At 39.3% G+C, this 16545-nt stretch overlaps 1 protein-coding gene and 1 long non-coding RNA gene across 6 annotated transcripts in view; one reads left to right on the top strand and one right to left on the bottom strand.

Moving 5' to 3' along the window:
• LOC138749703 (uncharacterized) overlaps positions 1–4229 on the bottom strand; it is a 55468-nt gene extending 51239 nt beyond the window's left edge. For both annotated transcript variants that reach the window (XR_011348830.1, XR_011348829.1), the window contains exons 1-2: positions 4081–4229; positions 2323–2507 (exon numbers count right to left, since the gene is read on the bottom strand). This is a non-coding gene — a long non-coding RNA (uncharacterized lncRNA). The remainder of the gene's footprint in view (positions 1–2322; positions 2508–4080) is intronic.
• Positions 1–16545, top strand: part of brip1 (BRCA1 interacting helicase 1) — a 342881-nt gene that overhangs the window by 267500 nt on the left and 58836 nt on the right. The gene's annotated exons all lie outside the window — the stretch shown is intronic.

Below are 16545 nucleotides of genomic sequence, written 5' to 3'. Positions count from 1 at the left end.
ACCTCCTCCTTGTTGAAGGTGGGTCAAAGATACTGTGTGCTGGATGGAAAGGGTCCTCAATAAGAGCCCTATTTAAGCAAAGCTCCTGGTAAATATCATCACTGGACGAAAGGGAGACCCCAGTGATCTTAATCCAGTCCTCTTTATTTCTTGTCTCACCCAAGACTAACCTAATGTTGACATTCAGAAACTAACCACAGTGACAAAAAGGCCTGTTTTGAGAAAGCCGAAATTCCCAATTTGGCAATGGCCCATTTTCTTTCATGAAACTCCCCTGGAAGCTTGTTTAAAATTCTTCTTTTCACATTGCAACCATTTGGTTAGCCCACAGATAATATCATTCAGACCTCAATTGCATGGTTGAAAGTCATTGATTGTACACTGCAGTTCCACTGATCATAGTTTTTACTTTTATCATGTTTGTAAGAGATTATTTTATATGCTGTTATTAAAATTAGATAATATTTTTAAATCAATGATTGTCCATTGTCTTTCAACCCATGCTATCTCCAGTACCATATTTTGTGGTGTTTATTACATATTGTTCCAAAGTGAAATGATGGCCTCATAAATCATTTAGAGACTTGTACCTCTCTGTCTCAGAATACCAGTGATGATTCATTTGTTAAAACTTGAATGGCAGTGAATCAGAGCAATCTATCGACTAGTATTTTTAAAATACTCGTGTATGTACATATATATACACAGGATTTGAGGTGTTTGCTCATCTGTCCCTTATCTTTTGTATCAGAATTTATTGTCATGAACAAGTCACGAAATTCAGTATTTTGTGGCAGCGTCACAGTGCAAACATTTATATAAACCAACAATAGTACATGAAAAATAAGGCAGTGTCTTTGGTTCATTGATTATTCAGGAATCTGATGGGATCCAACAATGCCATAACATATCTGAGAAAATGTCTTCTGTTCCAGGAAATGCAGCAAAGTCAACGAAAATACTAGACTTGGCTCGTTCAGTGACCCAGCTTCAATCCTGATCTCAGTCCTTATCTGTGGAGACAATTCCTGAGGTCAGGATCCTGTGTCCTTGTGGATTTCCTTGGACTCTCTCGTTTCCAACCGCATCCCAAAGACATGCTGCTGGGTAAAACTGGTCACTGTCAATTTCTTCTCAGTGTAGGTCAGTGAGCAGGTGTGAGAAAATGAGATAAAAGGAAATAGGGGGAATGGGGCAGATGGTGTTGATCTAGGAGTAACACTGTTTAATAGTCTATTAATAAAATATGGTAGGTTGCAAGTCTTCCATATTTCTTAACGGAGATCAATTATGATAATAAATTGCTTAGCCTCTTTATTAAACTGGAGGAAATCAAATACTCATTTAAGAGGGTCCACTGGAAATTTTTTCCACAAATAGCGATCCTTTCTGCGTTATTTCTCTGAATTATGAATGATTTCAGAGTGAAATACTAACTGAGACAGTTATACCAGTACAATCAGTAATATATCAGTGATTCTGTCAGCAAACGTGGTCAGAAAGTGGGGGTCTGAGGGCATTGGATTTTCTGCTTTAAAAAAGAGCATAACGGACATCTGTATAATGTGTATGAAGTTGTCTTTGATGCTTCAATAAATATATTTTGGGGAAAAAATGATAGGCCTTCATTCTGAACATTTTCACAATGCATTCTTTTCATTCTAGCTTCAGACAGCCTATATGATAAATGATTGGGTGATGAGGCCCAATGAAACAATGAGTTGATTATCAGTATCCAACTTCATTGAGTTGATTATCAGAACCTGACACTTGTATGCAATTGGCAGGCTCAAATTCTATCCATTCACTGTTTGTTTTCCTCTTGTTTACCATCCTTCTTCTCCTCCAAGGAAACTTGGATGAAATCCCATCACTCTTCTCCTAATTGTTTTCACTTTAAATTTATAAATTTAGACATTTCAGCACACGAGTCCATGCGGCCCAATTTACACCCCGGTGAGAGGAAACCGGAGCCCCCAGGGAAAACCCACACAGACACAGGGAGAATGGTCAAACTCCTTACAGACAGCACAGGATTTGTACCCTGGTCCCAATTGCTGTAAAGGCGTTGCGCTAACCACTACACCAACCGTGCTGTCCTCACGGGATTTGTGAAGGTGCCTCATAGTCAAGTATCACATGAGAACTTGCCCAAATATTTTTTTTTCCTCTGGAGAAATTTGCATACAAGTGAGAGAGAAAGAGACCCAGAGGTCCTTCATCTGTGACTTTGCACAGATGGAGGAAAAATCATTGTGATTGCTGAACTATTGGCAATAGTGAAACTGCCGAGTGTGCACAAGACCGCGTATGCTTTTTTACCTTACATTCTTCCTTCTGGTAATGCCATCCGGGCGATGCACCAGTCTGGTGCTGCCTTATGTTTCCAGCCATCTGCTGCTACGTAACCTTTAAGTGATATGCCGACACTTCAATTTCATTGCTACTCACTCAATTCGTCCCTTGCATCACCACAGAAACTGACTCTGCTTTGAACAGTTCATGAGCTGGAGAAGAACCAAAAGGAGGCCAATGACATACATGTGAGTAGCAGCATAAAATGAAGGCCAGAGATGGGCACTGGAGGGCAAGATCAGATTACAATTAGGCAAGCTGCCCTGGGTTACCTAGCACCAGACGGAGCTTCAGTGCAAGTGTTAAACATCTGATGTAAACGTGCATTTTCTCCCTCCAGCCAATAACCAGCACCTGGCCAACATCGCACAGAAAAAAAGCCAAACTGCCTCTGCAGCCATGAGTCTTAGAGGTTGGTGTTGATAAACATCTCAAGGGCTCGGGTTTATCACTTAATGAACATAGATAACTACTTCCAACCCTCCTTCAATCAATGGGCGAGAAACGGATGGCATAGTATTCACGTATTTGTGTTATTACTCAACTGTTTATCTTATGTTTGCAAGATTTTGGCTGTCTTTATTGACAAAATGCAAGTTATAGATAAGTTTTTAGGTAGGAATGAGTTTAGACTTTTAATACAGAATCATAAAATTATGTATTTTATCACTGTGTTAGCAGCAAAGGAAGTTTCTTTGTATCTAGGTACAGTAAATAAATTTAAGTGGTATATTTCAGTTTACACATTCTTTGTATGTATTGAATAATGGTGTATATTCTTCAGTGGCCTGTTCTATTTAGTAATCTAAGTGTTTCTTATGGGCACATTAGTTGTCTGCTCCATTATCTATCTAGTGCTGCCATGGTTTATATGTTATTTAAGATCCTTTTATTGTCATGTAATAAAACAGATGTAGTATTGCATTTAGTCTGCCGTAAGACTCTGCAGCCACACAGACTTCAGTCCAATCTGTCAGCACCCATGCTCCAGATCCAAACTTCAACACAATCAGGCCTGAGGCCCCTCAGATGCCCCTCTCGCATTCCACTTCCAATACCTGGTAAACCTTCAACCAATCTCCAGCAGGTCAGAGCCTGGGTGTAAGTCCTTTGTCCACAAGTCGCCAGCTTTGTTTTGCTAGTGTATTCATATTTTTCAGAGGTCTATAATTACTTTTATAGGATGGATACTAACTGTTCAAATAGCAAAATTGTGTGCCTTAAACAAAGATAAGAATATGAATTTTTATTTTAATAGTAGATTCCAGAGAAATGAGCACGCAGAAAATGTCATTTTCTGGTCCTGATCATATACCAACTGCACATTAAAATGCTGGCACTCTTTCCTGTTAAAAGAATGACATTTGAGTCATGAGAGATGCCTTAGTGATCAAGATGTGCTGTTTTGTAGGGATATGGCTTCCGATAAGAGGGTTCACGTTCTCAGCAACATTATTACTGAGCTTATTTGTCAATCAGCGCAGTCCCTAACTTAAGCAGTCACAATGGGATTGAGGAACTTCATTTAGATGACTAAATGAGCTCAGTCCTAATTCATGAACCTGAAACAAATGGTATGAGCCAGATTGCCGACGGGAACATGATTTCCCCCCCCCCCCACATTTCTCAATCTCCAACACTTTCACTCATTTAAACTTGATAGAGCCAGTAGAAATGACGTAGTAATTATTTTAAATTCTGTTAATAGCTTGCAAATACACTTACAGCCAGCTGTTGTCCTGAATGATGCTTGTCAAAGCTTATTTTGTATGTAGCTCTTAATAATTCACAGAGAGAGGAGACCATCAGCTCTTCATAACTTAAGTCAAAAATGGGCCACAGAGGAAGAATACAGTGTTCTTACACACAGCAACACCTAGTCCCCCATAGACAACATTTGCCCTTAGTGGGAACATTACTGATGAAGTCAACAGGAAGTTTGGCAATGGAAGTCTAAGGAACCTCATGTGTGTAATAATGCTGTTAATCTTCAACTTTACAGCATTATAAATCATAGCTACAGTTTTTTTTGTTCTGTACTGTCACTGTTTTTGATTAGAAAGTGATTTGTATTCATTCCGGCTCTAAGCTCTTCAGTCTCAAGAATCATTGTCACATAAAGTAAGGCATTAGTTATAAGACATAATCCTTTCAAAAGTACTTCAAAATAAAGCTGAAATATTTTCCTAAGATTTGGTAAATGAGTATTAACACAGTGTCACAATCCACAATTACCAATTCATCTGTAATTGTTATTCATTATGGCTTAATTTGGTTTGGTGGCTGTTTCACCTTCCACCAAGAATGTACAGCTTAGAGCTACTTTGTTTTGTTCACAGAAAAACAATAGGCACAAGTGAGGTCTTATTGATAAAAGTTCAGATTTATTGTCAGAGCACATACGTGACATCACATCCAACCCTGAGTTCTTTTTCTTGTAGGGCCAGGCAGAATTTCGACTTAGCGGTGGTGCAAAAATCTGCACTCAAGGAAAGAAACGTATGCAAAAGAGAGAGATATGAAAAAGAAGGGAGGGCAAACAAACTGTCCAATACAGAAAACAAATATTCAATAATAAAGGGCCAAGTAAGAGTCCTTAAACGCCTCTCTGATTGAGTTTGTTGTTGAGGAGTCTGATGGTGGAGGGGTAGCAACTGTTCCTGAGCCTTGGGGCACTTAAACCTCTTTCCTGATGGTTACACGTCCTGGGTGATAAGGATACTTGATGGCTGCTGCTGCTCTCCAACAGCAGTGTTCCATGTGGATTTTCTCCACGGTGGGGAGAGTTTTTGGCCTGTGATCTATTGGGCTGTGTCTTCTACTTTTTGCAAGGCTTTCTGCTCAGAGGTATTTGTGCCCCCCACTGATATCTTTGTAATGAGCCCCACCTATCCCTATCTCTTTTATTGCCAATAAGCAAACAGCTTGTTCTCTCATCCTCTGCTATGTTTTTCAGGATTCTCTTCTCTTTTTCTGACTATTCCTTTGGGCACTCTGTCCTTGTGATCTCAACATCATTGCACACACTCTGTCGTCGGTCTCCTTTTACTTTCTCCAGTCTACTCTTCATTCAGTCCTGCCCTTTAATATTCTCTACCCAACTTATAAACCTCCCAAATATTGAACGCTTCTCTTCAAGCATCTGTTTTACTCCCCATTCTGTTTCCAGTTTTCTTTCCTTTTCCGATGCTTGATGTCCACTGTATTCCTTTCCTCTTTATTGTAAAATGTCGAGATCATTATTTGAATGTGAGGAATGCTGTTCAGATGCAAAAAGCTCCATTGTGGTCGTAACACAATACAAATAAAATCAGGGATCACAGTGAAATCCTATGATGTGAGTGGGTTAACCAGAAAAACCGGAAAAAAAAACCACTGGTATGAAAAATCAATTTTTAATATGTGAAAACTTGTTGATACCCTTTACAGGAGATCAAAGTTTAATATCTCATCTTGGGAATGAAGGCATTAAAGTTCCAAATGGTGTTTATGGTATGAAATGAGTTTGCTTAGCCTCAAGACAAAAATAAATGGTCGGTGGAGATGAGTCCATCATCAGATCAGCCACAATCTCATTGAATGGCAGAGCAGGTTTGAAGGGCCGTATGGCCTTCTCCTGCTCCTATTTCTTATGTTCCAAATAGCATCACAAACTATACATTTCAAACCATATTGTAAATTAAATCTTGCCATATGGCATACAAAAGTCAATTAACTATGTCCACTTTCTCTGTGCCTTGGTCAGTGCTAATGCTCTTGTAAATTCCAGTAGCATGTCTGGTTGGTTTGTTGACTTTCAGATGGCACTGGAGGATAACCCAAAGCAACTTGACTTTGGAAGACCCAAATCCAGATTACAGAATGTCAAGATGTAATGAAAGATTAAGTGAGCTAACTGACATGCAACAAGAATTATTCCAGGAATGAAGGGATTAGCATATGATGAACATTTGATGGCTCTTGGACTGTACTCCTTGGAGTTCAAAGAATAAGGGGGAAACTAATAGAAGTATCTTGAAGGCCTGGACAGAGTAGATGTGGCAAAGTAGTTCCCCATGGTAGGGGAGTCAAGGACAAGAGGGCACAACTTCAGGATTAAAGAGCACCCATTTAAACAGATGCAAAGCAATTTCTTGAACCAGAGAATGGTGAACCTCTGGAATTTGCTGCTGTGGAGGCCAGGTTGTTGTATGAATTTAAGGCAGAGATTGATAGTTATATGAACAGTCAGGGTATCAACGGTTACAGGGGAGAAGGTGGGAGAGTGGGGCTGAGTTGGCGAATGGATCAGCACATGATGGAATGGCGGAATGGACTCAATGGGCCGAATGGTTTCTGTTCCTTTTTCTTCTATTCTTAGAAAATCCTTGGCAGAATGAGAGGACAAATGACGTGTTCCTGAGGAAAACCACCTGGTTCATATGCCAGGAATGCAGTGGCACCTCCCCAAAGTGGAAATCAGCAACTCAACGGGAGAACGTATCGTTGGCGTGCTGTTCCCTCTATACTCTGCAGCCAGGAAGACAGAAGCCAAAGCTGGTGTGACAGCAAGCAGACTTTGCCCTTCAGCTGAATGAGCTTTCACTGCTACTTCACAAATCCTTATAGTTGTGACTTGAGCTCTTGTGGAAGTTGAAATGTGGGCTATCAGCTGCTGCGTACGGTTGGCTCCACAGTTGGCAACAGGCTTAGCTCACATAAGGCTGCTTTTTTTCTCACTATTTAACTGCGTGAACCCCATATCCCCTCTAATGCTCTTAACATCTAAAAGTCTATCGCGTTCTTGTCTTGAATATTCTTTGCAGTTGAGCCCACACGGGCATCTTGGGACAAAGATTCCAAATTGCGCTGCTCTCTGCCCTAAATAGCAAACTTATTATTTTGAGACTGTGATTTACCCCACACCCACCTTTCCCACCCATGCCTGGGTAGATACCCAAGTCAGTGGAAATATCAACTCTATACCTACTCAGTCAAATTCTATAATATTCTTTGTTTCTTTATTTTTCAGATTTCAGAACAGTGTTGTCCCAGTTTGCTTAATTTCTCCTCCTACAACAAACCTGCCATTCCCAGCAACCAATCTGATGAACTTTTGCTCCAATTCCCTATCACATCTATCCTCCTTTAGGTAGGGAGACCAGACATTAACACAATATTCTCACCAGGACCCGTGTAATTGGAGCAAGATGTTGCAATAAAAGCCAACATACCATTTGCTTTCCTAATTGCTTGCTGTACCTACAATTCATTTGTGTTCAAGGACGCCCAGGGCCCACTGAACACAAACACCTTTCAATCTTTTTTAAAAATTCTAAATTTAACAATACAGCATGGTAGAAGGCCCTTCCGGCCCAGGAAACCCATGTTGCCCAATTAATCTACCAACTCTACTTTTTGGAGGGTCAGAGGAAACCGGAGCAGCCAGAGAAAACCCACGCAGGTCAACGGGAGAACTTATAAATTCCTTACAAACAGCACCAAATTGGAACCCAGACCACTGGCACTGTTATAGCAGTACGCTAACCGTGCCATTTAAAAAAAAATTACTCTATCTTTCTATTTCTTCTTCCAAAGTTTATGGCCTCATATTTCTATTACATTTCGTCTCCCATGTGATTGCTTGTAAGAAGACGACACAAGAAGTAAGAGAGTGGTAGGCCTTTTCCCCCTTGTGCCTGGCCTACTATTCAATTTAGATCATGGCCGACTTTTAATCAACACCACTTCCCTGCATCAACCCCATATAACCATATAACCACTTACAGCACAGAACAGGCCAGTTCGGCCCTACTAGTCCATGCCGTAGCAAATCCCCACCCTCTAGTCCCACTGACCAGCACCCGGTCCATGCCCCTCTAGTCCCCTCCTATCCATGTAACGATCCAGTCTTTCCTTAAATGTAACCAATGATCCCGCCTCGACCACGTCTGCCGGAAGCTCATTCCACATCCCCACCACCCTCTGCGTAAAGAAATTTCCCCTCATGTTCCCCTTATAATTTTTCCCCTTCAATCTTAAACCATGTCCTCTAGTTTGAATCTCCCCCTTAATTGAAAAAGCCTATCCACATTTACTCTGTCTGTCCCTTTTAAAATCTTAAACACCTCTATCAAGTCCCCTCTCAATCTTCTACGCTCCAGAGAAAAAAGCCCCAGTCTGCACAACCTTTCCCTGTAACTCAGACCCTGAAATCCTGTCAACATTCTCGTGAACCTTCTCTGCACTCTATCTATTTTGTTTATATCTTTCCTATAATTTGGTGACCAAAACTGTACACAGTACTCCAAATTTGGCCTCACCAATGCCTTGTACAATTTCATCATAACCTCCCTACTAAAAATCTTTCTTGAATATACTCAACCAACTTGGAGAGTATTTCAAAGGTTCTCCACTTTCTGTGGAGAAATTTATTCTGAGAGGAGTGAATCTTGAGTCCAGAGGAGGTTCATGAGAATGATCCAGGGAATGAGTGGGTTGAATTATGAGGAGCATTTGATGACTCTGTGCCTGTACTCATTGAAGTTTAAAAGGATGAAGAGGAGGAAATCTCATCAAAATATTGAAAGGGGTGGATAGAGGGAACCTGGAGATGATATTTCCAGAAGTAGGAGAGTCCATGGCCAAAGGCAACAACCTCAGGGAAAAAAGGATGTCCCTTTAGAACAGAGACGAGATGTTTCTTCATTCACAGGGTGGTGAATCTGTGGAATTCAATGCCACATCTAGCTTTAAATTGGCATCGAAAGCAGAGGTTGATGGGTTCTTGAATAGCAAAGATGTCAACGGTTGCAGGGAGAAGGTGGAGCCTGCGATTGAAAGGAAAAATACACCAGCCATGATTTGAATAGCTTAATTCTGTTCCTATCTTATGGTTTTATTATGGAACTGTAATTGAAATAATGAAGGTTGGGCACAAGGAATTTTCAAAACTATGGAAGAATGTTCATTGGTTGAACTTTGCTCTGTGTGATAAAACTGCCACTTGATCTTTAGAAGTGTTTTTTAGTCTTAACATTGATGGTGCTAGCAGATATATTATTCTCCCCCACTTCCAGGGGGCACAATCCTGACAGTCGTAGTCTGTGGCTGATGAGCAAAAGTCACCTAATTAAGTAGATCAATGATTGGCTTCGTAATTTTTATTTGCACATTTAATCTGTTGAAATAGCAAAGATCCACGAAATTGATTTAATTTTGTGTTGCTCAAATTTTTTAAATGGCATTTTTGTGTTGGAATAAAACCAAGTCATTGCTGCAGGCCCAATGATTATTAGTTTCCTGATTTATCACGGCCCCAGAAAATTTAGTAGTCAAATCGTCAGTTGCACAATCTCTATGTGTTCTGAACAGCTTTAATATAAAACTAGCACAACCAGTATTTATCTAAAAATACATTAATCCTTCCAGTGTTGGAGAATTGAAATGTTCCTGGATAAATCCTAATATACTGATTGATCAAAATTACTGTTGTTTACCTTTGTGTATGTCAGAAAATTAAAGTTGCAAATATACTAATCAGTTGCTTTATCTTTGGACTGAGTCGTTGATCAATTATTTGGGGAATCTTCATTCTCCTTTGTTTCGTTGTTATTAAAGGAATTACCTCTCACTTTTATCTTTGATAAAGTGTTTTAAATCCTGTATTTCATGAGAACAAGATTTATTGATTTTCCTAATCTTTTGATAGTTCTATAAAAACCAGGGGCAGGCAGATTATGCCAAATTTGAGATTTTTTTTTCCTTCACACCTCTCTCCAAAGTTGAAGTTGTCCTTGACGTTAAATTTCTTCATTTGCTCATTTCTGGTTCTGAATTTTCCAAGTTTTAAAATATTTCCATTTGGAAGAACATTAGAAATAGGAGCATGAGTAGGGTATCTATTCTTTCAAACCCATTTCACCATTCATCTCCTACTCAAGTTCCACTTTCCTGCAGTACCTAAATCTTATACCTATTTTGTGGGACTATAAGGCTTAGGTTCACCATCCCCAATGAATACCCATTTCTACTCACCCCATTTTCAGCAATTGGTCTATAGTTTTCTATGAGCTGGTGATTCAGGTGCTTGCCTAGATATTCATTAAATGCTGTGAGTGTCTCCTTAGGCAAAGTTTCAGATTCCAACCACCCTCTGGGTGGAAGAAAAAAATGTTTTCATATCACTCTAAACTTCCTGCTCTTACCTTCAACTAATGTTGGTCTGCTCTGGGGGAAAGTTTCTGACTGTTTACCCTATCCTTGTTCCTCCGAACATCTGCAATTCACCTACATATTAACTGCCACTGACTAAATCTAACCCTGAGCTTTTTTTCCAGTTCTCTATTCCAATTAACTCATAGGAGAGCTAGGTATTTACCCAACATTAGAAAGAAAGGTTAGAGAAGTACCTTTGACTATACTTATGGCCATTGTAGCATCTCCACTATTTGGAAGTTAACAATTGCCTAAGCTTCAAAGATGTTCTTGACTGAGGCTATATTTTAATTTTATTTCTTATATCATTAAAAATTGTTGAGCACATGCTCTTTTGTAAGTAAATAATTACTCTAGTGGTAACTAAATACAGTTTGAAACTTTTTTGTCTGAAACTCTTTGAAACTTGAATGATGAATTTGGATGACAAAAATCTCTCCTAATCATCTTCCTCAGAACAGGTGTACTGTACTTTTTAAGTATCGAGATCCCCACAGTCACAAAAGGGTTATGAGAACAGCCTGCAACCAAGTTTCAAAAATTCAAATTCACTGTCTACTGAGATTGCTAGGCACTGTTGAGTTAATTAGCTACAGATTATTATGGATCTTAGTTAATTCTTGATCTTAGTTAGAATTAGTTAATTAGTATAGATCCATACTACAGATTCTAGACCATGGGAGTTGTTGGATCACAGAATGGCAAACTAGAGAGTTTCAACCTGTGTTCATTTATCCAACATCAAATATCTGTTCTTATGCTGTTAATAGCTTGCATTGTGTTCATATATTGTCACAGAGGCAGTCAAATGTCTTATTTAAGTTGACATAAAACTTTTTCTTGCGATAATGGGAATGCTTCAATGTAATTAAAAAGTAGAATTTAAATCAAAATTTGTTTTGAAAGTAGTGAACGTCATAACAAAATGTTACAATTTACAAAATCACCGCAGGTGATTTGACCCAGGAAATCTTTGCCGTTCAAGATTCAATATTCAAGATTCTTTTAATCTCATCTAATAGCACAGAACATGTAATATTACACAAAATTGCCTTCTGCCTGCCATAAGGCAGACAGTCGCCATTAGTGTTGCCAGGCACCCCTTACATTAAGAGAGAAAGAGAAGCAAGAAAGTCCCTTCAGAATCATGGCGTGTCTGTGGATTTGCCTCCAGTGTTCTCGCAGCCTCTGCAGCCACACAGACTCCTGTTCAATCCTTGTCTCTTTGTGAAATCCTCTGCTTCAACATTCCTCTTTTCTCAAGTGCAGCACACAAACATGTGCTGCACCAGTTCCCAGCAACTGCAGATTTAATTTACCTTCTTTCTCAATTCCTTTGAAAGAATTTCTGCTTTAACGTTCATTTGTTATCGACAAGTCCACGTTTCAACCATCTTCTGCTTAAACTTTTATCTTTTTCTCATCTTTCCTATTTTTTATTGTCATCGTCAGAGTTCTGTTCTCCCATTTGCTTCACCCACAAGAAAGAGAAATAATTAATCACAATTTAAATTTTTAAAGTTCAGACATACAGCACGGTAACAGGCCCTTCTGCCCACAAGCCGGTGTGCTGCTCAATTACACCCAATTGATCTGCAACCCTGGTACGGTGGGAGGAAACCGATGCACCATGCAGACACTGGGAAAATGTTCAAACTCCTTTCAGAAAGTACTGGATTCGAACCCCGGTCACTGGTACAGTAATAGCATTGTGCAAACCGCTACACTCATCGTGCCACCACTTAATCATCACCCTTTAATGTTGTGAAAGTTTCATTGGTTCACTGCTCTCTACCTCTGCTCTGTGTATACAGCAAGGAATATGTAACCTTTTATATATGTAATTAGATGATCTTACTCATGGAAATATATATGTAAGTAGTTTAGCATATTTGGAAACGAATCCATTCTATCTTAATTTTTAACCAATACAAATCTGTACTGCAAATATTACTCAGATTAAATCCAACCATTTTTTTTAATCTAATTAGAATAATAATATTATCATCAATGTCATGTTTAAAATTTATGGGAGCTTCCCCCATATTAGACAAGTGAAGTGACCACGAGCATCAGATCTCCAGCATAGCTGGTAAACGTGTGCGCATCATTTGTTGCCAACTAAATTGGTAAAGCCGAAAGACCTCCAGGGTGGAATGCCTGAAGCAACTAATGGCTGATTTTCTGACATTGTTGAATGCATCTATTCCTCCAAACCAGTCTCGATACACTGCAGAGATAGGAGTTCAAACTTCTTATTGCGTATATTCTTTATTCTTAATTAATATCCTACACTACCTGTTTCTTCTTGAGGGATGCCATAGAATTAAGGTTTAGTTGCTTCCCTCCATTTCTGTGTGTGTTTTGAGATGACTGATGAAGCTCATTTGGGAACCACAGGATCATTTACAGATGGGGCAGGAAATGATACATTCCATCCATTCTTCACATTGAGTGTGTCTGATTCCTAGTTCTCAAAGCCACCCCAAATGTTCTTTCTCTTCCTTGAGTGGTATGAACAGAGATCCCCAAAATTCTATCAACGTGTTGTATTTGGTCAGGGAGGATTTGACAACATCCTTGGATTTTCTTCCCTCTTATCACCCTGGTCATTTCTTTTTGCAACAGAGCATGGACCTGTTTTTGGGGTTTTGGTGTTGAGCATGAAAACATGATAGTACAGATCTATCACCAATGTATATAGTGTATATAGTTACTGTATCTAGACTGTGCTTACAGCGATTGGCTGAGAGCTAAGCCACGCCTATTGTCTGGGCCTTAAAGGGTTGTGTCCCTAGCCAGGTCGGATCATTACGGACTGGTCGGCCACCTGTGAAGAGCTCCTGTCTTTTGCTAATAAAAGCCTTGGTTTGGATCAACAAGTCTTTGATTCTTTCGACGAGCTCTACACTACCAAAACAAGGTGACTAAATTCAACAGAGGTTCATATGCTGAGGGCATTGACCAGGAAGAGGGCTCTGATGTTAGTTCAGTTAATCCATCCAGAAGATTTGCAGAAATGCATTTGGTGGTATCTTTCTAGTGCCTTGAAATGTCTGCTGTAGGTAGTCCAGGTTTCAGAAGCATAAAATACTGCAGGGGTCATTGCTGAGCTTCTAGTCCATAATAGAACTGAATTCTTCAAACACCTTTTCCTTCAGTCAACCACATGAAAAGCTTATACAGTGAAGGTGGTGGCTAATTTCATTATTGAAATGCATTTTTACTAAGATGCTCATGAGTTATGAGAAGTGGGCTATGCTTTCCATGATTGTATAGTGGGGTCAGCTTGACAAAAGACCTTTGTCTTGCAGATATGATGTGCATGGCACATCCTCTCTTAGATTTCAGTGGCCAGGTTGATAACACTGAACAGCGAAGATTTTCTTTCTGAACACTTTGAGTGTACTTTATGGATTTTGGGCTGTATTCACAAAAATTACTAAAATTTTCCTAGCACGTAACCGTTATTTAGATATACCTTATTTTTGTGATTTCCTGTCATATCTTAAGCAGACAAAAGCATGAAGTGTAACATGTCATTGAAAATTCATTTTCTGCATTTGCACTTGGACATCTTCCCTGCTGATCTCAGTGCAGTTGGTAATGAAGGAAAGAATAATTCAAGTTCAGGTCTATTATTATACGATTGTGAAGTGCAACTGGATGAAATGGCGTTCTTCAGTCCTCAGTGTAAAAACATGCAATCACATATATAGGCATGGCTGATATATTTACAAGCAATAAATAATAGTATATTTTCTGAGGGATTGTATGAAGATTTCATCAGTCATTCCACATTCTCACTGCCCGTAGGAACATAGGAAGTAGGAACAGGAGTAGGCCAAAAATGGCCCATCGAGCCTGCTCCGCCATTCAATACGATCATGGCTGATCTAATTTATGACCTAACTGCCTTCTCCTCATATCCCCTAATTCCTCCGTCATGTGTTTCTCAGCCTGGTTGCTTTGGCTCTGATACTCCTCTTTCCAGACGGAAGTAGGTAGAAGATGCAATTATGTGGAGTGGTAGCGGTCCTTAATGATTTTGTGAGCTGCCTTCAGACAAGGATCCCAGTAAATCTCATCGATGGAGGGAGGACACCCCAGTGATCCTCTGTACCGTTCTTATGGTCCTGTAGATTGACCTCTGAACCAAAGCTCTACAGCAACCAAACCACACCAATAGAGCCAGCCAGGATGCTCTCTACAGGTCCCCTTAAGGATCTGGATAGATGTCTGTGCTTAGAGTCAGAGGAGATGGGAAAGATCTTAAATTAATACTTTGTGAATGTGATATACTTCATGATTTCAAATAGGCACTTGTTTTGCTTTATAAAATGGTTAAGCACATTAGAAGCCTAATTACAGACGATTAGGAAAGACATTTGATGCTGCTTTATCTTGTGGATATCAAAATTACAATTTAATTTATTTAGTGCAGAATCCAATCTCATACTTTCATTGCTCAGTTTCCAAGGTAGAAAAGTTTTCACTGGATGCTTGTTTGTGGGTCTGTGCTTGTACTTGCTAAATCAATACAGCAGAACAGATTTACAGTTCCATTAAATACTGAAATCTTAATCTTTTCATGTTGGAACCCATTTTCTATTCTAAGCTAGCTATCCTGTCCTATATTGATGGAGAATCTGTTTTTAACACCTGATATCTTTCTGTCATAGGTGGCTCAGCCACCTATTGAATGTGATGTAATTGCTTTGGGAATTAGGCATTTACCATTTTAGTGGATGTTTCTAGATATAAGCCATACTAATGAATTTTAAATATCTTGTGGCTTATTTCTTGTTTTATTTTTGCATGGTCCTCAATTTGTCATCAGTACAAAAGTCAATGATAGTTTAGTGCAGCAAAATAGTGAACTTCAGTTTCTTGGCTCGTACCTAAAAGCTGTCCCTATATAGATGAACAAGGGCTCACTCCATCTTTAGCTAAATCAGATTTCTACAGGTTAATAGATTTTGCACCTGTGTTTTCCATGTGCTGTATTGCCCGCATATCTTTTAAATTAAACATGGATCCAAATGTAATATGAAAAGACCATCGCCACAGATAGCAAACAAAAGAACCTCCTGAAAGACGTGCTTTGTGCACAGTTAGCTTTAAACTATTTTTTATCCGTGCCGACATCTGAAGTCCCACAGCAGCCTGATATCTTTTAAATCACTTTGATTCATGACTAGCACCTTAGAACATGAAAAAGTGACTGTCTGCATCACATTTTATATCTTTTGAAAGTATGCATGTTAAGTGCAGAGTCAGACGCTGTGTCTTGATCGTTTCCTGCTTGAGTAATTGTATCAGTATATTGTTTGTGTAGTTGAAAATTTACAGTTACATGTGAGTGTTTTTTGATGCAGTGGTGTGATAACAGTCGCAGCTCAGAGACATATATCAGAAAGATCAGCGCTTGCTCAGATTGAACCTGCAGTTCTGTGAGAAAGGCACAAAGATTCATGAAAGAGGAATGCACACTCTTAAAAGATTAACTTGAAGTTCACAAAAAAGAAGATTGAGATTCTAATAGTTTTACCCAATTCAATGTTAATGCTTGGGGAATGACCTGAACTGTGCATTCAAGCCTTTCTATAGAAGAGAGTTTTTCATGCCAAATTAACAGGAATTCATTTTAAACATATTCATGGATAAACAATTTTACAATGTTTGTTTAGATCTTGAATATGTATGAGCTGGTCAGATAGAAAACAGAATCAGCTACAATCAGCCCACCAGCGTGCTGTGTGACCCACTTGAAATCTGATTGACGAGGTAAAACAGATTCGCCTCAGTGACTGCCTTTACACTGGCACCAAATCAGAATAAACCTGGCTCCAGGCTCATTAATGAATAGCCCATGTCTGCCTTCCACATCCTATCCCCAGCATACTCCATTCAATTGCACATCTAATGCAGAAGGGTTATTATCATTAACTCTATTACTCCACAATCATATTCTTCATATTGAGAACAGATTAG

The sequence above is a fragment of the Narcine bancroftii genome, chromosome 14 (genome assembly GCF_036971445.1).
Source record: "Narcine bancroftii isolate sNarBan1 chromosome 14, sNarBan1.hap1, whole genome shotgun sequence".
NCBI classification, from domain to species: Eukaryota; Metazoa; Chordata; class Chondrichthyes; order Torpediniformes; family Narcinidae; genus Narcine; species Narcine bancroftii.
The sequence above is the reverse complement of the archived record's forward strand: the minus strand, read 5'-3'. Positions and strand labels throughout refer to the sequence as shown.